Source organism: Calonectris borealis, chromosome 8 (assembly GCF_964195595.1).
Source record: "Calonectris borealis chromosome 8, bCalBor7.hap1.2, whole genome shotgun sequence".
NCBI lineage: Eukaryota > Metazoa > Chordata > Aves > Procellariiformes > Procellariidae > Calonectris > Calonectris borealis.
This window is the reverse complement of record NC_134319.1, coordinates 39965986-39989954: the sequence shown is the minus strand read 5'-3', so window position 1 is coordinate 39989954 and position 23969 is coordinate 39965986.

Sequence of the window (23969 nt, the reverse complement as noted above, 5' to 3'; positions counted from 1 at the left end):
GGAAAAAACCACAACACACAGAAAAAGAAATGAAGTTAATTCAAAACAGTCATTCTCCCCAATTTTTTTCCTCCCAAATTTGGTTTGGGTTTTTTCTCCTCTCCATACGCTTATGTCAAAGCTTCTTTCAGCTGCTGACATAATGCTACTGCAAATTGAGGAATTTGATAACATTTTTCAATTCCATTTGTCTTGTTTTAGTTATGCATGCTTACTATCTGCAACGAAAAATTCTATTGGAAAAAACACTGTCATTTTTCCTTATGTCAGATGCACTTTAGTGTAACTGCAGTCCGATATGCTGTTGAAATACAAACGTGAAAAACAAGGCAACTTCATTGAGCCAAATACTTCCTCCTCTTTAAGTCTCCGTTGTTCTCTGTAAAACTCCTCCCTAGATAAGGGAGGCCAATGGCATCCTGCCAACTTAAGCATTTTTCTCCCTGCTTTCTGTTCTTTAGAGACTACGCTCATTTCCTGATCCTCATACTTGCCTTCCACATCCTCACCCCCAACAGTTCATTCAGTCTTCTCTCCTTATACTCAGCTTTGCACCTGTGGATGGAGGCTGCCCACACTTGAAAGAGACTCCCATCTCCCGTGGGCCAAGTGCCCACTGCTCCTCTGCCACTCCTTGATACACTTAATACATCACACTTCTGATCTTCCAAGTACTGCACAGATATTAACTAATCTTCTCTGGAACTTCTTTTAACTTCTTCCACATCCGCTTCCTATGTTGTTGCCTCATCATGAGGTATTTGGCCTGGTCCTGTCCCTGAATTGTTGTTTTCTTGCTGACTGAATTGGAGATATCAGACAACCTGTGGGATGGATCCTCGTTTTTCTTTTGATTTACCTTTAAGATTTTATAAACACAATGCACTCTTACAATCTGTCTATAACAAACATATAGCGAAAGGAAGGACTAGCTTGACGCTGCAGTAATAGGTAAAACAGAGTCCTCTCTCTCCAACTGAGAGAAAGCGTCTTGGCTATGTGAGATGACTAAATTGAAGAAATTCAAAATTGTCATAAAAGAACAGTGTTGACTTTTCCAACCATTTGCTCATGCAGTATCAACTAAGTTGTTAAAAAAAGAATGTTGGAGGCTGATTCCTATTGGGAAATCAATTTCTTCAGCCCTATTCAGCCAGTAATGGAAAAGGTGGCTTTCCATCTGATCCTTTAATTATCTTTAATTTTTATAGGCAATTATGGTTTCCTCAAAAAGCGTTCATTTCTCAGAGTCCTGTTTTCAGTCATGTACCGGAGTTTTATTTTAAATAACCTTAGTGGAAGCACAGATGCCCTTTGTAAAAGCCAATTCAGATGAAGCCATTTAAAAATTAATTACCACTTGGATTCTCCACAACTATCTGTGCATACTTGCTTCATTATAAATCAGCTGTTGTATAAGTTATGCGTTATACAGCCTCTTTTAACAGGTGACAAGGAGTCATCTATTGAATTTCTGTAGAATACTTACACTTCCCAGCCTGGTCTGCCACCTGCTGAGTGAACTGGACTGGCTCTCATTGGATGACCTTTTGGAGTGGGGAGAGGAAAAAGAAAGAAATCCCATTCAGTTCCTCTGAAGGTAATTTTTTTAAAGAAATTCTGAAGTTACAGTTACTTACCAGTGTCGTGGTTTAACCTGGCAGGCAGCCAAATACCACGCAGCCGCTCACTCACTCCCCCCGCCCCCCCAGTGGGACGGGGAGAGAATCGGAAGGGTAAGAGTGAGAAACACTCGTGGGTTGAGATAAAGACAGTTTAATAGAACAGAAAAGGGAGAATAATGATAATAAATAATGATAGAATATACAAAATGAGTGATGCACAATGCAATTGCTCACCACCCGCGCTGACCGATAACCAAGTAGCGATCGGTACTTCCTGGATCACGCCTACCGTTCATATACTGAGCATGACGTCACATGGCATGGAATACCCCATTGGCCAGCTGGGCTGGCTGTCCTGATTATGTTCCCTCCCATCTTGTGTACCTAGCTCAGTCAGTAGGCACGGGAACTGTCCTTGGACTAGGAGGGCACTTAGCAACAACTGAAAACATCAGTGCGTTATCAACATTCTCCTCATACTAAATCCAAAACACAGCACTAGGAAGAAATTTAACCCTATCCCTGCCGAAACTAGGACACCAGTTGTGGGTATTGCTTGTCCTTGGGGGCCCAGAAGACTTGGTAATGCTGGTTGTCTTTGTACGGGAACCTGATAGACATCTCAAAAAACCATTAGTAGGCTTGAGTTCTGAAGGTTTTAACCAACTCTCCCGTGGAGAAGAATGTGGATTAAATGCCTAACTATCCGTTTGTTGCAGACCACAGTAAGTCACCAGAGTTGGCTATATCATTTTCTATGAGAGAAATGAATCCCACCTCTCCTTTGCCAGAGGGTAAATGTAAATTGCAGGCTCAGGGTAAAGTTCGTCTCCGAGTAACTACATTTTATAAATGGAAGAAGTCTATTTCCTACAAAACGAGATCCATGACAGAAACAGAAGTGCTACCAAGTGCATTTTAAAACAGCCACTCCTGTCAGCACACAGCAGTATTTTCTTAGTTTATAGCAACAGGAAAACTTCAGTCTGTTTCACACATGGGATTTGATAAAAGTCAGAGGGGGCGGAAATCTCAGTCCAACAGCTACTTGTTAAATTTTGCAAGAAGCCTTTGAAACATAAACCAAAAGCAAAACGAGCTTTCAGAGAGAACGACTCCACTGCAAACACTACTGAAATGTTTTGCAGAAATACAGATTCTTAGCATACCACACGTTTGACCAACTTCCAGGGGCACGAACAGCAGGACCACCCTATTTTAATATTCAAAAGTATCACAGATTCTATGGTTAAGCACAATGACAGTGCTTCCTGCCCCGTAATTACAGATGCTGGCCAACTTGGTTGCACAGCCACTCAGACATGCACGCGTGGTTTCTCTCGCTCACTTTTTGGCCAGTCCAATTAATTCCATACTTACGCATTAATAGTTGGTATTGCGTATTTTCCAGTGTTTGTCAGCATAGCACCCTTTGTATTGGGGTCTTTCACCTCCATCATGAAACTCCTTGGAATTCCTGTGCTCTTTAATTCTGGGAACAGGCTCAACATTTTTGTCCTGTTAAGAAAAGAAATGCAGACATATCTCCTTTTAAGACCCACACTTAAAATGACATTTCAATGATTATTTTAAGCAGCAAAAGCCTTTAATCCTCTCCTTTTACCCAGCATAAGGGTTGCTCGACTAAAATACTTATTTTCCTAAATGAATATAGCCAGGATGTTCCAAAGGCTTGAGCAGTGTTTTGAACTCATTCCATTCTTTGGCTTAAGTTCAGGTTCTTTAAGGGTGAAATATCCCTTAGCTCACCATCCACTCAGAAAAGAGATACAAACCCGCTCCTCCTCCAAAGCGCAATTCAGAGCACAAATATTCAATAGATGGGGTCAACAGAAACATCTTGGTTTTACATGAAATACTAAAAACTGTGAACTGTCATTAAACAGAGTTAAAACCAGAAACATTTCCAGTAATATTGAAATATATAAAAATATGCATGAAAGTTCACAGAGCAAGATCTGTGGACATACTTAATGTCTATGACCTACAAAAAAGAAAACTTTACATTTATAATGCCAGGTTTCCCTTGGATTTTGAAGGGCTTTGCAACATTGCCCTATGAACCTCTGTCTTTCACCCCAAGAGAAACAATTCTTAATATGAGTATTCATGGATTTGTTACGTAACTGCCAAGGTAAACAAATGAAAAGCTAAGGAACACCAGAAGTCCCCCACAGTCTTACCCCATTTGTTGGGCAGTTCTTTATACAGTCGCCAGGTTTTCCGCAACGAAAGCAAGCAGATGATGGTGGAGGTGGACCCCAGGGTTTCTTCATGTAACTAAAAGGGTTTGGGGCAAAGAAGAAAAAGGTATGCACGTGTCTCTCTCGTTAAAACAAACTTCTCTACAATTTTTCCATAATCTTCAAAGAACAGATTTGACATTATCAACACTTACTTGATTGGATCATATTCCTGGCAAGACTGTAGCATCATAGCTTTTATTTTATCTTCTTCGGAAGCATTGGCTTCAGCCAGATTGGCAGTCTGTTTAACAGGTAATTATTTGACACATACATTAGCCCACACTGCCAAAGAGAACACCACTCACCCAACCCTGTAAAGAGCAGCACAACGCCAGCTGAGGTTGCATGAAAACAGCTGCTTATATGAAACAGAGTTGTCCAAAAGATGTTCTGGGGAGTCCTTACATCATCACAGGCTGTTTATGTGCCTGTTAACCTACTTGAAAAGAGCATTCCTGGGCACTCAAAACCTTAGGCTCTTCATGTTCCCCCCCACTAACTTCTTCATAGGAAGCAAGTTAACTACAATAAGCAAAACCTGCAGTTTTTTTCCAGTTGACCATGTCCTTTTAACATACAAATTGTAATATAAATGTTATGCAGAACTGGATCTTCAAATTATTGAAGCCAGCTGATTTTTTTAAAGTAGTATTTGTTCAAATGTTTTTATTACACACTAGTACAGATACAAGCAGGGTCTAAGGGAGTGACTGTAAATGATTTGGACCCTCAAGCACCTATCATTCAGATCAACCACTCATGGTTTTGGTTTTAGATGCATTCATTCACAAAAGCAACCAACTTGTTTCAGCATTTTGTTAAAGGGCTGTTTCATATACACAGCTTTTTCTCAACTGTAACATAATCCAGATCGACATCTATGAAATCATTTCCATTAACATTTACAGAAGACTTTACAGATACTTGACTAATTTGTTTGAACCCAAGCCGTTTACAAAACACATCCAAAACCCACAAGACATTACTAGGAATAGACCAAAATTCAAGATGGCATTTAATGCATAATAAAACAGAAAACTTTTTACAACACATTGCCTCCATGCTAAGCCAGTCTGCACTGAGGAGGTTAGAGTAAGGAACTGTTTGGAGCTGCTTTATCCTATGTTCCTCTATTTTTCTGAAATACTTACATTTTCTCAAAAGCTTAAATGTGTACACCACTTGGACAGTTTTTCACATTTTAGAGTAAAACTTCACCTGAGTTTACAGAACCAAGGACATGTTTAGGGACAGCGCTAACAGAGACCAATTTCTCCTGGTGGCTACCTTCCAAACTATTTTTTTTTTCTTACCAAATGTCCACAATTTAATTTCTGCAGTGAGAGAGGGAAGAAGTTACCAGTGGGAAGAGATTTTTCTTTCTGGGAAAGGAACTCCAGCCTTTATTTTCAGAAGAAAGGACTAGCTCCTCTGCATTAGGCCCTGCCTTCTCTAATCTTTGTAACTTTAAAGACTAGTAATTTAATAGGCTAGCACTACGCCTTTTCATAAAGTGCAATCCCTAGTGCTTTCCCAGACAAAGTTACATGTTGTTGAGCAAAAAATGCAAGCAGTTCCATAGCAAAACATGGCATTACAACAGTTTCAGAAGGTCACGTTTGCTAATATGCCACACATACGCATCAGTATTTTCCTGTAAACAATTAGGTGCATTTACACAATTTACACAGTCTGCGATCAAACAAATTAGATTGTGTTGTCCACTGTATATATACTACAGCGTATGAAATTGTGCAGCATTCAAAGCATGGATCTATAACTGTAGCGCCTAGAAATTCAAAAATAGCCATGCAGTTGTCCGTGTTCCAGAAACGCTTCTATTTTGGCTCTTGCAAACCCTCCTGAAATGTCCGTCACTTACAGCCAATTAAATTCTTCTGTGAAAATTGTGTTAGTTTCCAATGCAAAATGAACGAAAAGTATGAAAAACGGTAAACAGCTTCTGAAGTGCTTCTTCTTTGTGTCTTGAAGATGAGTAATACTGCAACATTACGTTGCGGCTGATAAGGTCCTCCCCCTTCTATCTTCCCGAACTGGCAACTACTCTTTACCAGGATAGTATCAAAATATACACACATTTTAAAGTTAAAAGAAATACTTTAAATTATTAAAAATTAAATTAAAGGTTTGTTCACATGACAACAGTTCTCCAGCTATAGATCACAGTATAAGATTTAAAAATACAAAGCAAACACTTTTTTTTAGGAATATATATGTACCTTAGTCAGCTGGGCCAGAGAAATAGATGCAGAAGAGTCATCAATCTGTTCACAAAAAATTAAACTCACATTCAAGTTCTACAATCGAAAACAGAGCAATAGTTAACCTCTACTGTAGTCTGACAGTCTGCACTATATCCTCCGAGTATCACTGAAAGAGCCATTTCCAACCTAGTGTAGTTGGTATTTGTTCAAAACAAAGTCCAAACCTGTGACAGCTTAAGAGTGCCTATGTGGTTAAGGAGAAGAAGCTAAACTAACCAAACCCGCTGGAGATCAACTTATTGCTCCAGAATATCTCAGAGAGGGACCCTTGTCAAATGCTCACAGCTGCTTAAAAGTCAAAGGGGTAAGGAAGCTATCAATTTTCAGCTAAAAAGGATTTTTAAAAAATATTTATTTGAAAAGGAAGCATCACTACAGGAAACTTCTTTTCAGTGTGGTTTGTAAACTAATCAGCCAAGTATTTCCTTGTGTTACTTATTTCTGTTTTAGCAGCAGAACGACAGTGTCTTCAAACCTGAAGAAAAACGCTGCCCCTTTTCCAAATGTAAATTCAAAGTGGCAGTATCCTAAAGAAAAGCTTAGCCTTTGGGAAATTAAAGCAGCATCCCGCCCTGAAGTCACCCAGATCCAAAAACGTACTGCAGGCGGAGGTTAAGAAAAATGACAGGGATTTTACCCTTTACAAATGCACCAGGCTCTAACCTTGTGCCAAAATTTGTACACTGGGGTTTACGTATTTTCATTTGCAGACAAACTATTAAACTAAACTGCTTCATCTGATAAAGCGGAAAGGTCAAATGTAGAACTTTAGAATACCACTTTGTGTAGCAACGATATTTAAATTCACAGCAATCTATTAAAGACAGTTATGCACTCAGTTATGCACTCAAACAATATCGCTTCAATTATACAGTTTCAGGAACAAATACCCAAGTCTTTAAGGACATGAAAAGGAAGCATTTAGCTGCACAGAACTGTCCTCAAAACGTGTGGGACATGTTGGTTTTGGTATTTGTTTGAACCCCCAAGTCAAAAGTAAGAAACAGTACCATGTTTAACAATAATGGTTTCTCAGTGGTTTTTGATAACATTTTCAAAAACCATGTTCAGTTGTGCAAACCTTGAACCTACGTGATCTAAAAACGATTGTACATTATCTGTACAACACAAAGTCGTTCAGGAAATAGTCTAGCATATCCAGTATGAAATACAATGCATTACTAGGCACAAACACCAATATTCACATTAGATAGAACTGTGCAAATGATGGCATTACTCCGTTTCTACTAGGCTGAATCAAATACATTGTATTTACAACATATACTATGTTTTACTGGAAAATCTATTAAGTTAATGTTTGGAAAATTAATCCAAGACTACCTTAAGTGCAGCGTGCAGCAAAAAGTGTGAGATTGTGTTTTTACATACTGCTTTTGATGTTCCACTTACTGGCTCAGTTTGACTTCTAGAAGAAGAAATAAAGGTGATCAGAACTTCAAATACAGCACTTGTACCAAAAACATAAAGCACTGAAAACAGATTATAAAACCTGAACATCAAAACTTTATGTTCTGATAGTCGAGTGAATCTGGAAATTTACTCATATACATAAACCGTTGTCTCTTGGTACATTCAGTGCAACTAAAAAAACCCCCCAGAATCCCATTTCTACTTTGTCACAAATTACTCTAAGGCTTACAGATATAGAACACGACCGTGCAAGGGGAAGTCCTCAGATAGTTTGTCTCTGCTACATAAGTATCAAAACCAGGAAGTCTGTACTACAGTTTTGTGTTCATAAATAATCAACCATCAAAATACGAAGGTAACTTTAGCCAATCTGTGTATCGCTAGTATTACAAATAGGTACCAGATGGAGTCCTTTAGTTTCTAAGAAAGAACAGTGATAGTCTAGACACTTCCAAGTGCACCTTTACTTAAGTGAAAAAAATCAGTCATCTGACAAATGACAACAATGTCAGCAGCATCGTCTTTAGAACAGTGTTTCTCTGTGGAAGCCCAAGCACTGTGTTCAGATATCTTAGCCATGAAAGTGCCAAAACACTAAACGTGTTACATATGCTATATGGACTAAAAACAGTAGTAGAAATGTCACCTGAAAGCAGGTCCTAGGCCTTTGTGCGATTTAGGAGACCTGTGACAAAAAAAAAAGGTCTTGGTTGCCAGAATTTGCTTCAAGATAATCTTGAAAATGCTACGATATTTTAGGAAATATTTATTAAATTTGAAAACTTGCTGAGATTCCACATACTCATTGATCTGTATCTGCACGCTACTCATCATGAATCAGCCATGCAACCATTGATGTCGTTAACAAACAATTCACACATCATCCAAAGTGTCCCATGAGCAGAGGCAATTCAAAGGCTGCTGTGCAACTGGTGTACAAATAGAAAGGCGCACGCTCCCTGCCACTGCTAGAACACCACCAGGCTCGCAACGACAGCCACGTACCTCCTGAAGTTGAGGAAGGACAAGGACATCCTTTAGATTACCACAGCATGGATTCTTCATACATTTACCTTCAAGAGCGTACTAAAAGGAGAGTAACGCATTTTTGAAGGCCTCTCCACCATTACAGCATACATTCATCATTCCCAAACATCCACCACTCTACCAGTTGTTTCTGCAATGTTCACAGCTGAAAGACTAGAAAGCTAATCTGCCTGGTTAATTTTCAGCGCTAGAACAGCGGTGCCGTTCCTTCCTTATCCCCTTATACATACAGGTATGTATCTGACCTTTGATGCTAGCCGCATCTATCCTCTCATTTTAGGGCAGCATTACAATACCAGGAGAGGGTGCCCGAAACAGAGGATGCACTGACAAGACAGCACTAAGCAGACGTGTTTAAATTAACCCCCAAAACAAGGCCATGTTTATAAGCACAGTGCTGCGGTGTCCAGAATTACTAGAGGGTGCCTGAAAACACTGCAACAACTACTGCAGGAATACGCCCAAAGTTGAGATGCAGAGCCACATAAATTCAGGGGTTTTTGCTTGCAGATGCCTCGTGGGTACCGGGAGGCTGCTGTACTCTTTGTTCGAGACACAGTGTAACTCATCCGTCTACTTGATTTATTGAGAACCAACATTAGAAAGACATGGCAAAACCACAAGCTAATAATATCTACTAATTGTGGTGGAGAGACCTATCTTTAAGGCGGCTGGAAAACATGACCGTTCAAACAATGCTAATGTAGCTGATATAGAACTGGACTGTATGAATACATAAATGACAGCAGTAATCCTCTAGTCAGCACTGCATTGGAATAGCTGTAATTTTAATCAATACACCTGATTCTCTGTCCTCCGTAAATCTTAGGAATACAGAACCAAAACCCGGAGCACAGATACCAGCTTAGGGTAAAAACAGACGTAGCAAGATAACTAGTAACATTTGGTAATGTGCTAAACTGCTTACTGAGTTTCAAGTTTGGAAAGGATTAACTATTCCTTCATCGTACTTGCACAAAAGGCAATACACTTTAGGATACTGTTCTTTTTCTCTTGCCTGAAACGGACATTGTCTTGAGGAAACGCATAGGAATCGCTTACGAATGGAACTTCTTGTTTGCATCGTTCGCCAACTGGTAAACCTTGGTCTTTCCTCTATAGCTAGTATGCAAAAAACCCAGATTTGGGGCGTAAGAATACCTGCCATATCCCCCCCAAATGCCAGAAATAGTCAAACACTGAGAATCAGGCTCTTCTGAGACGGGAACAAAGTATGCGTTTACGCTACAATGCGTATCTGTCTTTACTATAAAAGCCATAAAAGCAAACACATATAATAAGGAATCTCTGCACGTCGAGGAAACAGGATCTACAACTTGGGTCTCAGAACAATCAACCCCAAGAACAAACCCAACAGAATAATCTTAAAAGTTACCATGGTTGGAGTTCGAACCCCATGTCCCAGCAGGCCTAAAAATGTAAGTCCACTTTCGGACAGACACATTAAAATCTACCCCATGCCAACAAAAATTAACAGGAGCTTTAACAAGAAAGAACGCCTCTGTAAACTAATATCCATAAAAAAAGTTAACACACTGAAACCCCTAACAAAGAATACAATGCTTTATGGATACTTACATAACATCGGTTTTGCCGGTAGCTTTAACTCCTCCGACAGGGATTCTTCTAACAATTACCGATGAGTTCTTAGGAATCAGGGCATTCTCATCTGTGTATTCTGAAAACAACGTAAATACAGAGAAAAACATCAGTCCATTCGTAAGAATGCATGCTCATATGTAATTACGTAGCACTTCGCAGAATCCCTTTACAGATACAAAAGCAAAATTTTATATGTAACATCACGCTTTCATCGTCTCAACACACTAACAGTATATTTCAAGAAATCTTGGGGTTTGAGAATCAAACACAAGCAGCAAAATCTTTTTCCTTTTTTTAAAACAGTTTGAATGCCAACAGCAAAATGGCCTCAAAGGTCACTAAAGGAGAGTCTGCTAATGCACGAGGTTCTTTCCTGACCTAGCTTAAAGTTGCTTTTGCTTCCGTTAGGCTACAAAACCCATAGATCTTTGGAGAAAAACAAACCACAGCAAAGTCTCACCTGCCTAAACCAGATTCTAAAGTCTGACTAGCTTGCCCTGCAACCAAACAGGCACTTAGCTAAAGCACGAGAACTCTGCGCCATTGCTTTCATAGCTGTTAACTAAAAACCAGTCACCTGTGCTGGCAGTGCTCAAGCCTGACAGAACACAGAAGAGAGCCTGCCGCCTCTGCCTGTTTCTTGGAGCTTAATCCATCAACAACCACACTTCTCAGCTGCTCAGGGCTTTACGTTTAAATGGAAACAGAACTGGCAGTGCTAGAATTTGGATCACAGACATTTTGGGGTTTTTTTGAGCTTGCTTTCACAAGTAGGGCAGAATTGGCTCAAACTCAAGTGGTATCTCCCCTCTTAAGCTAATCATCTAGTTTGAATTAACCAAAGGGACGTGAATTCGTTCGATCGATTCCCTTTTTGCAGAGCAGAGAGGCCCAAACGAAATTACTTAGGAAGACAGCCTTGAAAAGCCTTTCAGGAACAGCGTGTGCCTGAAGCTCTCCATGCTTTGCCTTGGCTTACACCCTGTTAGTCTTCTGAAGAGGAGGAAAGCCTTCTGACCTTTTACATAAGGCCCAAACAAAAAAAACCAACTACCTGAGACACTTGGACTGAGTAAGCTTAAAATGCAAAGATCTCTCCATGAGAATGCTTTTTCTATTGTACTTACACAAGCTGGATAGGACTGAATATTTTAAAGCACTATCAGCAGGCATCCCCTGTAATCTGCCTACAGTTTTAAATATTCAAAGCCCTTACCTTTGCAGAGCGAATCAGAACAATGGTCTGAAAACCAAAGATACTGTATACCTCGTCAAGCCCTGTCAGGTGGCATCCCTAAGACCCCTAACGTTGTGCTGTTAAGGCTCTTCACAGACACTCTCCTGAAAATAGTTTAAGTATCTGTAGACAAACAGCAAGCTTTAGGTCCAACCACTTTAAAGGCTAGGGCTGAAGTTACAGTTACCGCAGTGTACATACTACTCTCTTTAAGTTTTAACACATGAAACAGGAAGAGGAAAAAAAACACTAGTACACATTTTAAAGAAAAGCCTGTTGTAAGAGTGTCACAGAACCACAGGGGGAAAAAAAAAAAAAGAAATGTAATGTTTAAGGAATGAAAACACTTTACAAGTCTTTTGATTTCTGAAAAGTCACATCCCAAAGTCTTTAATCACATTCAAACTTATCGAGATGGCAGATTACCAAACTGAAATCTCCTACTAAGTAATACGAAACCATTATCATCTCTAAGAATCAAGCACCATTTGTTAGATTTAAAAGAATTTATGATGTCTCTAAGAACATTTCTTACGTATATCCACCATAAACGTTCTGCCATAAAACTTCAGTACTGCCCTGATACGGTTAACATGTAGTACAGGAAAAAAAACCACCGTTAGAAACGAATGATGAAATGATGCTCAATAGCATCTGAATGACCATGTCTTTGGTGTGGAAAAGAAGTTATATTAACAAGAAATTCCAAAGTATAATTTAGATACGGAGAACACTCATGCGCAAGATGGCTTTCAAGGGTCTGCACAGATTTTAACTCACAGATACGCTCCTGATCCAAAATGTTGCTAGTGGGCAGTTTCTGCAACAGCCGCAAAACCCATTTTCCAATGCAGTGGAGTAAAACAAGTTGAAGTCAAAATTAAGTCACGAAATTCACCAAATCCAGGTGGTTTCTTTTCTTCAAATTAGCCATCTCTTTTATTTCTATCACTTTCAGCTTTCTCCACCACATTTCAAAGAAATCTGGCAAGTTGGTTATTACAAGATATGCTCCCACATTTCCTTCTCATTTTACCTAGAAGAATTCCAGGAAACCAAAGCTTTTGTAAGCGCCGTATGTCACACATCAACCACGTACTCTTCTACGCCTAGCTCCATGTCTACAACACAGATCTGAAGGTAGTTGTCAGAACAGCAACTACAAAAGAACAGCTCTGTGAGGCCCCCAACACAAGTCACAGCTACTGATGGTGGCCGAATCGCATTATGGCTTCCCACCCCACTTAATGCCCAGCGCCGCTTGCCCTCCCGGTCCTGCCGCATGCTGGCGGCATGGGCCCCAGCCTGACTCACGCTACGTGGGGATGACCCACAAAGAGCAGAGCGCGGCTCCCACAGGCCACGGCCGACGCAGGGTGGTCTGCGACGCCGCCAGCCGGGCGGTGCCCGAGGCCCCGCGCCCGCCGCCCCCGCGCACCTTCTTTGGTCTGGGCGTTGGTGATCTGCAGGTCGCAGCTGGCCGCCTTCAGCTCCTCGCGGCCCATGATCTGGTGCTTGAGGTCACACAGGGAGATGTGGAGGCCGTTGAAGGTGACCATGTCATGGTTCAGCTTGGAGGCGAACTTGTAGTGGACGCACGACGTGGTTGGGGCCAGGAGGTGCCTGCTCCGTGATGGCGTCTACCGCGGCAGACAGCGTCGCGGCCGCTGTGCCAGGTGAGGGCCCGCGGCGGTTCCTCCTCCACCGAGGAGGCCAGGGCAAGCAGCGCGGGCTGAGCTCGAGCGGGCCGGCGGCGCTCAGAGGCTGCGGCGCTCCGCCATGGCCTTCCTGGCCGACAACCGCACGGGCCGCTGCGAGCGTGTCACTGTGCACACGCAACGGCACACTGCACCCACCCCCCGCGCCTCACGTGACCCAGCGCATTATGACAAAAGGCCCGCGTCACGTGGCCGTGGCGGCCCCGCGCTCTTCATCCTAACACCAAGCGCCCCCGAGGGGAGGGGGGGCCCGTCAGCCCCGGGCCTGTCACCACCCCGGGCCGCTGGTCTCCCTGCTGTCCCCTGGCCTGTCACCACCCGGTGTCCTGCCACCCCCCAGGCCTGTCACTGCCTGGTGTCCCTCCTGTCACCCCCCAGGCCTGTCCCTGCCCAGTGTCCCTCCTGTCACCCCCCTAGGCTGTCACCACCTGATGTCCCTCCTGTCACCCCCCAGGCCTGTCACTGCCCGGTGTCCCTCCTGTCACCGCCCGGGCCCATCACCGCCTGGTGTCCTGTCACCCCCCAGGCTGTCACCACCTGGTGTCCCTCCTGTCACCCCCCAGGCGATCACCACCTGGTGTCCCCTCCTGTCAGCAGCCAGCCAGGGCAAGACAGCCTGGGGCAGATGCAGCGGGCTTGGCCGTGTGGCGCTCGGCTGCCCGCGGTGCAGGGCCGGCAAAGGGAGGGGACATCTCAGGGTGCTTGAGTGTATCTTGTGGCATTCATGGAAAGTTCAGTCAAAGAAGCCAATGACCATTTATGTTTATGGCCACAGACCAGTCCCCTGCCCCCATTTTTTAACTCCTCCCTCTCTGCCTTTAGCCCATCACTATTTTTTGCTTTCTCTTTCTCTGTCTCTCTCCCTGTCTGTAGTTTCTAATTCCTCCCTGTCTGTCCTATAGCCTGCTGCTATTTTTTCCTTTCTCTCCATCTCTTTCTCCTGCTCCCTCTCCTTCTCTTTTTTCTATCGCCGTGTCCTGCTTCCTGGCCTTATCTTAATGTTAGGGTTAGGGGCTAGGGTTAGGGTTAGGCTTAGGGTATCGTTAGGGTTAGGGTTAGGGTCGGGGTTAGGATTATGGTTCGGGTTTAGGGTTAGGGATAGGCTTAGGGTTTCGTTTTAGGGTTAGGCTTAGGGCTTAGGGCTTAGAAGTAAAACTGTCCCAAGCACTTACGCCTCCATCAAGGACCACGTGCCCTGAGGCTTGTGATGACTGTTGGATGGCTTTCCCGCCCCCCGATGGAAACACCTCTCAGTTCTCTGTGCTCACACCAGGGAAGGAAAGGCAATACACCCCCATATCTAAAGGCATGGCACTCCAAGCAAAGGTAACGTTTCGTTTCTTTAGATGAACTGCCTGGCCAGTTACAACACCTGCTTATACTGACTTCATCCACCCTTACCCGCAAAACATTGTGACAGGCTGAGTCAGCGTGGAGAGTCAGGTGAACTTTGACGCACACACTGCTACCATAGGACTGGATTTTTAACCTATTTACATTTATCCGTCGCTTTGAAGCTGCCCAAGGGTCAGCATGCCCTTGCTACTGGAGGTTCTTGCTCTGTGCAGGCACTAAGGAAGACATTTCTGGTGACAGATTATTTCTAACGGGTAAAGCACAGCAGAACACACTGTTCATGAGCTGCTGAGAATCGTCCCCCAGGCATAGCAGGAACAACGGCAAAGCTTGTATATTTAAGATGCATTTGAGTTACCTTACCATTAAAATACACCACCACCAGACAGTGCTCTAGACGGAAGGCTGACATCAGTGTACAAGGACAGTCCCTTCTGGACATCTCGCTCCTGGCTAGAAATCCTAGAGACTTCCTTTAAGGACAGAAATCCAAAGAGCTACAATAAGCCTTTGAAATTCAGCACAGCAAACAAAAAGCAAACAAACAAAAAATGACAGGAAACCCCTGAGGCACTGATGAGGAACACAAGGTCTCCCCTTGAGTCCACTACCCCTCACAAGACTTACTCAAAATTACTCAGTTGCTTACTCAAAAGCAATAACCAACAAGCCATGTACCCTTGGGGAAGCCCTTGTCCTTCTGTGCCGCTGGTGGCATCCCACCATTTCTTTGGGAGTCCACACAAATTCAGAAGTACACTTAGTCCTCCGGCAGTCATTACCTATGGACCCGAACTCCTCCCACACCCCAGAAGTGGCTGTCGGTCGTCTGGCAGTCATTCTCCACAAACTGCAAGCCCTCCATACCTAACCACCTACCTAGTGACTCAGTGGAAATGAGCTGGACCACAACAGAAGTGACACTGCCCGGCCCGGTCACACAGATTAGACCACAAACGGTGGTTACAAGACAGAAAATGCAACACAAACCACAAGGACGGCAAAAAAACAAGCAGAAGACACATCACACAAAAACCAAAGACCCCTATCCAAACCCTAAAAACGCAAACAAGCTACAAAAGGACTTTCCAAAAAAAAGACCACACAGAACACAACATAAGGCAAAACCAACCTAACCCCAGGAACCCAGCGCTTGCAAACCCAGATCCTGACCATAACAATAACATGCTTTAATCCTAAGTCGCGTAAACTCCCATAACCCTCAAACCCCATAACCCTAGCACGCTGGAACCCTAGCGCCCCATATCCCTAGCACATTGTAGCCCCAAGATATCAAAACATTGAACACAAACTCCCTGGAGGTCTCTCTCTTCAGGTGGCCCCAGATCTCAGACACCACAACTCTGAAGTGGGGGTGCCCACCGTGCCCAAGTGGAAGATCCACCAGGACAGCACCAGCATCCATCTTCACATCATCCGTCACGCCCTGAAAAAGTGCCCAGGCTGGACACTCCTGGGGAGAAAGGCGGAGGCACTCGGAGACTTTGAACTGGCCAGCCATGGCCACAGGGCTTCAGCTCATCATGTCTGTGTCAGAGCCACCAGGCAGGTGACCCCATCCCCCCTGCGAAGACCCCTTGGGGTAGCCGTACCCAGCACCAGCTGGCTGGATACGGCCTTTGCTCTATGGGGAGGTGCTCCCTGGGAGCAGGGTCTCTCACGGGGGAACTCACAGCTCACCTGGGCTGCTCTGCGGCCACCGGACGCCTTTGCTGTCAGGTGGCTCTCAGCACCTCTCTGCCAACGGCTGTCACCTCCCTGCGGGACGCTCTCCAGCGCACGGTCCGTCTCCACTGGGTCTCCCTGGGGACAAAGATCGGAAGGGAGGGATGGGGTTTGCTCTGTCCCCGTTCCCAGGGTGCTTCAGGAGAGACCTGCCACCCCCAAATGAGCTGTCTGACGTGGACACCACAGACGAGCTGCAGACGGGGGTCAGCACGGTGGCGGGGAGTGGGCAAGATGTCCTGCGGAGCCCCCGGCGCTGGCGGAAAGCAGAGCTGGAGACAACGGGGAGAAGCCCCAGGCAGCCGGCAGCTGGCGGTGGGGCCTGGCAGGGAGCAGCGCCCGCAGAAATGCCCGGCTCCTGGAGCCTCGGCCCCAGGGCTGCAGCCTCGGCACCTCCTGGGGCTTCGCTGGGAAAAACCAGGCAGGGGTGACCCTGACAGCCCGCACACGTACCTGGCCCCGGGATCTGGCAGCCTGTCCCTGTGCCCATCACTGCCACGGGATCCAGGAAGCAGCGCCCCAGCCCTGGCGTGGCCCTGAGCCGTCTCTCAGGCCAGGCAGCAGGAAGCCGCGCCCCATGGCATGCTGGGAGCTGTAGGCCCGGGGCACGGGCTGCCGGGCAGCCATGTTGGTTCCCGGGGCATGCCGGGAGCTGTAGGCCTGGGGCACGGGGCTGCTGGGCAGCCATGTTGGTCTTGGGAGGTGCGGGCTCTGCTCCAGCTGCGGCCCAGCTGAGGTGAGGACAGGCACGCAGGTGGAGCTACCGAAGAGGAAGGGAGGAGAGCACAGACGGACAGAGAAAGAAGTGCTTGAACTGTAACATTTGCCTGGCAGTGCAGAGAGCGGGAGCTGCGGTGAGTCCCAGCCCCTCGGGGCCGTGTCACCCCTCTTCTGCATCGCAGTCCCTCCCAGCCCCCCCCCTCCCATTTCCCTCTGTGTCATTTTTTTCACTTCCCCATACCTCTCTTCTTCTGTTGCTGTGTTCTGCTCCCCGTCCTCTCTTCTCCAAGTCCCTCTTTCCCTGTCGCTCTACCTGCCCCTGTCTTTTTCTTGCTGCCCCTCCCTCCTGCTCCCTGTCCCTCTTTTTGCCTTCCTCTGTCTCTGCCCTGCAGCACATTGCTGTTGTTTCTTCTCTGTCTCTTTGTCCTGGTCTGCATCCCGCTCTGTTTTTCACAGTCTCTCTGGCCTGTTCCCTGTCGTGATTTGTCTCTCTCTGCCTGTATGTCCCGCTCCCTGTCCTTGTCTTCCCTTCTCCCTCCTTCTGCTTCTCTCTCCCGCTGCCTCCCCCCACGCCCTGCTCACTGTCACTGCGGTTTTCCATGCTGTATCCCACTGTCCCTGTCCTTCTTCCTGTTCATCTCTCTTCTGTCTCTCTCTGCTGCTCCCTGACCCTTCCCCTCCCCGCTTCCTCCATCTCTCTGCAGGGCTTCTGAGACCTCTCTTTCTTTCCCCATCCCTCTGTGCTGCTCACTGTCCCTGTTTCTCTCTTTCTCTTCGTTGTTATTCTTGTCTGTCACTCTGTCCTTCTCCCTGCCCCTATTCCTTTTTCCTCCCTCTCCTTTCTTCTGCCCACCACAGGTTTTCTTGCGATCTCTATCCTGCCCCTAGCCCTTAGTTCTCTCTCTCTTCCTGCCTCCCTCTCCCTCTTTCTGCCTCTCTTCCTCTTTTCCTGCTGCTTCTTTCTCCATCTTTGTCCAGATCCCTGTCCTCTTTTTTCTCTTGCTGTCCTTCGGTCCTTTTTCTCTTTTCTCTCTTTCTCTCTGTCCCATTCCCTGCCCCACCCTTTCTCACTAAACCCCCCTGTCCAGCTGGCTGTGCCTTCTTTCCTCTCTCTCTCGCTCTCTAGTTCTCCTTTCTTCGTCTCTCTGTCCCACTGCCCATCACAGCTGGTTTTGTCCTCCAGTGGTGTCCTGCCCCCTCTTCCTTTTTTCTCTCGCTGTCATTCTGGCCTCTTCTTTTAAATTCCTCCATCTCGGTCCTGCACCCGTCACTGTTTTTTTCCTCTCCTGTCCCTTTGTCTTGCTCCCTGTTTCCCGTTCTTGTCTCTCCTTCTCTTTGTTCTGCCGCCCATCTCTGTTCCCCTTCTTGCTCCATCTCTCTGCCCTGCTCCCTGGCCCTCTAAGTCTCTCTCTGCTTCTCTCTCCCGCTCCCTGTCTCTCCCCCACCCTATTTTTCTGTCCTACTCCCTTTTCAGGTTCCCCCCGCCCTCACTTTGTCCTGCTCTCTGCCGCGGCTATTTCTCACTCCATCTCTGTCCTGCAGCCCAGTGCTGTTTTTTCCTTCCATCTCTCTGTCCTGCTGCCCAGTGCTGTTTTTTCCTTCCATCTCTCTGTCCTGCTGCCCAGCCCAGGCTCTTTTACCTCCTTCTGTGTCCTGCTCCCCGTCCCTTAGTTTTGCCTGTCTTTCCCTTTGTCCTGCCTCCCTGTGCCTTTCTTCTCTCTCTGTATCGCCCTGTCCTGCTCCCTGTCCTTGCCTTTCCCTGACAATCTGTGTCCTACTCCCTTTCCTTGTCTTTCCCTCTCTGCCCCCATCCTTCTTCCTACCTTTCTTTTTCTTCTCTCTCCCCCTCTGTTCCTGCAGCTTCTTCTTCTACCTCTGTCCTGCTCCCTGCCCCTTTTTTCCTCTCGCTGTCCCTCTGCCCTGCTTCCTGTCCCCATCGTTTCTTCTTTATTTCTCTGTCCCGCTGCCTGTCCCATCGTTTCTTGTTGTACTCCCCTGCCCCGTCCAGCTGGCTCTCCCTTTTATTTGTTCTCTCTTCCTCTTTTCTGCTTCTCGGTCCTCTTTTCCTCTTCCCCTGTCTCTGTCCTCCAGCCCGTTGCTGGCTTTTCCCCCCCTTCTTGGTCTCCATCAGGATCTGACCCTCTCTTTATTTCTCAGTCCCTTTGTCCTGCTCCCTGTCCTTCCTTCTCTTTCTCCATCTGGACGTCCTGCTCCCTGTCCCTGTCTTTCCCTAGCCCTGCCTTCCTTCTTCCTCTCCTTCCCCACGCCCGTCTCTGCCTCTCTGTCCTGCTCCTTGACCCTACTTTTTCTTCCTCCATCTCTCTGCAGGGCTCCTCATCCCTATTTCTCTTGATTTCTCCAGCTCTCTAGCCTTTTCCCCATACCTTTCTTTCTCTCTCAGCTCCTCTCTCTTTTCTCTCATCATATTTTTCTCTTTCTAGTCCACTGTCCTTCTCCCCGTCAACTGAAGCTGAGTGACCAGGTGTCCCTGGGCTCTGGTATTTCCTTAGCATTGCCCTAGGGAAGATCTGTGGTTTTAGGGCTAGGGATCATTTAGGAGCTGGTCTCCTTACGTAGGCAGCGGAGCTAGGCATAGTTAAAGCAGAGGTTGTTCTCAGCTGGTGCTCTGTGCGTCCTGTTGAAAGAGCAGGCTGTGGGCCTTATTTTGAAGGAAGGTTTCTTGTTCTGCGCTTATTGCTCCACGGGACGCTGCACAGAAGTGGTGGTGGGGTCTGGAGAGACAGATGGGACCTGCTGTGATTCCTAGTAAATGTGAACTTGAACGAGACCAGACTGACTGCGTATGGTTTTCTTCTCAGCTCCAATTCCAACCTACGTGCTCGGCGCTAATGAAAAAAGAGACCCTGAGCTGCAAATGAGCAGACAACGTCACTCACTTAGGTCACCGTGCAGTTGGTCTGTGATAAGGGATGTGTACTTCCATGACGGTGCTTTCGTGAATGTTCTCTGGTCTTGCCGCTTCAAAGCCCTCCCTTTTTCCAGAAATTTTAAGATGGCATTTCTTATTCTGGGGTTCAGGCTGGAGTTGGACTTAATGTTGAACAGCTGATATCATGGGCTCCGTAAAATGTGAGAGAGAACCCTGCTTTGTTGTTGTTGTTGTTGTTTTCTAACACGCCCTAAACTTTGCTAAGCAAAGGGAGGAGTGGTTGCAAGAGTCTGTTCTTTGAGAGTGACGTATTCCTGTAGCGTGCCTGTCTTTGTATGGTGAAGGTTTCCTACCTGCAGTATGATTTTGCTGAGCTGTGAGGCTGTATTGGCGTAGCAAAGGTAAGAAGTGGCGTCTTTAAAGGTCACGCAACTGTAGCAAAACTAGCGGGAGAAGCTAGTTCCTTCCCTGACAAAACTAGTAGCAAGTAAAAGCATTTGCAATTGGCTTTTTTATGCAATGTTCACACAGAGCTTTTGGTATTGATTGATTTTTGGGAAGCAAGACAGCAGTGAGGAAAGAAAACTGGGGCTTCTTCACCGTAGGCGGGGTTCAAGCCTTTGCGCTAGAAGAGGTCTTCACTAGAGTTTACAAAAAGAGAAGATGAGCTGTCTGTAAGGAAAGTTTCAGTAGAAGTAAGGCTAGATTTGCAGAATTTGGTCCTCCGTATCTGTTGCAAATAAGAGATGACTTGGCAGTGTTTACATCTGAAGTGCATGCCGGTGTGTTAATGCAGGCCGTCGAGGTCTTTTCAGGGGTACTTCTGGACTGCAGGTTGCGTGCGTGGGGGGCACCATGTCCCAGGATGAGCCAGTTTTAGCTCAGAGGATGTGACAGAATGGCAACCATCTTTGTGGTGGACCCCTGTCATGGTTTAACCCCAGTCGGCAACTAAGCACCACACAGCCGCTCACTCGCCCTCCCCCCAGCAATGGGATGGGGGAGAGAATCAGAAGAGCAAAAGCAAGAAAACTCACGGGTAGAGATAAGAAGAGTTTAATACTTGAAATAAAATAATAATAGCAATAATAGTAATACTAGTAACAGTAATAATAGTAACACCAATAATACCATAATATTACCAATAATAACACCAATAATAACAATAATAACAATAATAATAATAATAATAACAACAATAATAACACCAATAATAATAATAATAATAGTAATAATAACAATAATAACACCAATAAAAATAAAAATAAAAATAAAAATAATAATAATAATAATAAATAATAATAATTTGTAATTAAAACGAGAGAGAGAAAGAGAGGGAGAGAGGATCAAGAATAAGAACCCCAATCCTAACACTAACACCAAACCCTCACCCTAACTCGAACCCCTAACGCTACCCGTAAACCCTATGCATAACACTAAGACCTCACCCTTACCCTAAGCCTAACACCGAAACCTAACCCTAAACCTGAACCCCAACCCTAACCCGAACTCTAACCCAAATGCTAACCCTAACCGTAAACCTAACCCTAACTCTAACCCTAACCCTATCCCTAACCCTAAACCCGAACCATCCTAAACCCAACCCTAACCCTAAACCTAACCCTAACCCTAACCCTAACCCTAACCCCTAACCATAACCCTAACCTTAACGCCTAACCCTAACGTTAACCCCTAACCCTAAGGCTAACCCTAACCCCGAACTCTAGCCCTAATCCTGAACCCTAACCCTAACCCTGAACCCCAACCTAACCCTAAGCCCTAAACCTAACCCTAATGCTACCCGTAAACCGTACGCATAACACTACGACCTCACCCTAATACTAACTCTAACCCCAATACCGAACCCTAACTCTAACCCTGAACCCCAATCCTAACCCTAAACCCTAACCCTAAACTTAACCCTAACACTAACCCTAAACCTAACCCTAATGCTACCCGGAAACCCTAAGCGTAACATTAAGACCTCACCCTAAACCTAACACTGGACCCTAACTCTAACCCTTAACTCCAGTCCTAAGCCTAACTCTAACCTTAACCCTAACCCTAACACTTAACCCTAAATTGAACACTTAACCCTAACCCTAACCGTAACCTAACCTTAAGCCTAACCTGAATCATAAAGCTAACCCTAGCCCTAACCCTAACCCTAAGGCGAAACCTCACCCTAAAACAAAATCCTAACGCTAACCCTAACCCCAAACCGTAACCCTAACCCTAACGTCAAACCGTAACACTAACACTTTGGCATAACCCTAACGTTAAACCTAAACGGAACCATAAAACTAACCCTCACATAACACCGAACCCCTAATTCTAACCGTAACCCTAATGCTAACTCAACCTCAAACCGTAATCTTAAGACATCACCACAACCCTACCCCTACCCCTACCCCTACCCCTAACCCTAAAACTAAACCCTAACCCTATCCCCTAACCCAAACCCTAACCCTAACGCTAAGCCTATCCCTAACTGTAACCCTACGCCCTAACCCTAACGCTAACCCTAACCCTAAAACGAAACCATAACCCTATCCCTAACACTAAACCTGAACCATAATCCTAACCCCAACGATAACCCTAGGCCTAACCCTAACCCCAACCATAACCCTAACCTTAACCCCAACCATAACCCTAACCTTAACCCCTAATCCTAATTTTAAGCCCTAACCCTGATGCTAATCCTAACCCCGACCCCTAACCGTAATCCTGAACCCTAACCCTAACCCTGAACCCCAACCTTAACCCTAATGACCCTAACCCTAACTCTAACCCTAACCCTAATGCTACCGCAAACCTAATACCGTAACCATAACACCTCACCCTAAACCTAATGCGAAACCTAATCCTAAAATTAAACCGCAACTCTAAACCTAAACCCTAACCCTAATAATTAATGCTACCCCTAACCCAAACTGAAATCCTAACCCATAAGCGTAAACCCAATGTAACCCCTAACCATAACACTAAGCCCTAACCCTAACGCTATCACAAACCTAATACCATAACCGTGAGACCTCACCCTAACCCTAATGCGAAACCTAACCCTAAAACTAAACTGCAACCCTAACCCTAAACCTAATCCTAATACTTAATGCTAACCCTAACACAAACTGAAATCCTAACCCATAAGCATAAACCCAACCATAACCACTAACCATAACACTAATCCCTAACCCTAACCCTAACCCTAACCCCAAACCCTAACCCGTATCCCAAACTCTAACCCTAACCCTGAACCCCAGCCCTAACTCTAACCTTAAACCTAACACTAACCTTTACCCTAACCCTAACCTTAAAACTAAACCCTAACCCTAAACCCTAACCCAAACGCTAACCCTAACCCTAAACCTAACCATAACCCTAAGCCCTAACCCTAACCCTAACCCTAAAATGAATCCCTAACCTGATCCCTAACCCTAAACCCAAACCATAATCCTAACCCCAACCCTCTCCCTAACCCTAACGATAACCCTAAGCCTAACCCTAAACCTAACCCTAACCCTAACCCTAACCCCAACCCCTAACCATAACCCTAATGATAAGCCCTAACCCTAATTCTAACCCTAACCCTAACCCATATCCCGAACTCTAACCCTAACCCTGAACCCCAGCCCGAACCCCAGCCCTAACTCTAACCCTAAACCCTAACCCTAACCCTAACCCTAACCCTAACCGTAACCCCAAGCCCTAACCCTAACCCTAAACCTAACCCTAAAATGAAACCCTAACCCGATCCCTAACCCTAAACCCAAACCATAATCCTAACCCTAAACCTAACCCTAACCCTAACCTTAAACCTAACCCCTGCCCCTAACCATAACCCTAATGATAAGCCCTAACCCTAATGTTAACCCTAACCCTAAACCTAACCCTCACCGTAACACTAAGCCCTAACCCTAACCCTAACCCTAAACTTAATCACAAACACTATAACTGATGTAAATGAGCAATATCAGGGCAGCAAGTCAGGTTCTTTAAATCCTTGCTTTCTCTCTTCCCTTCT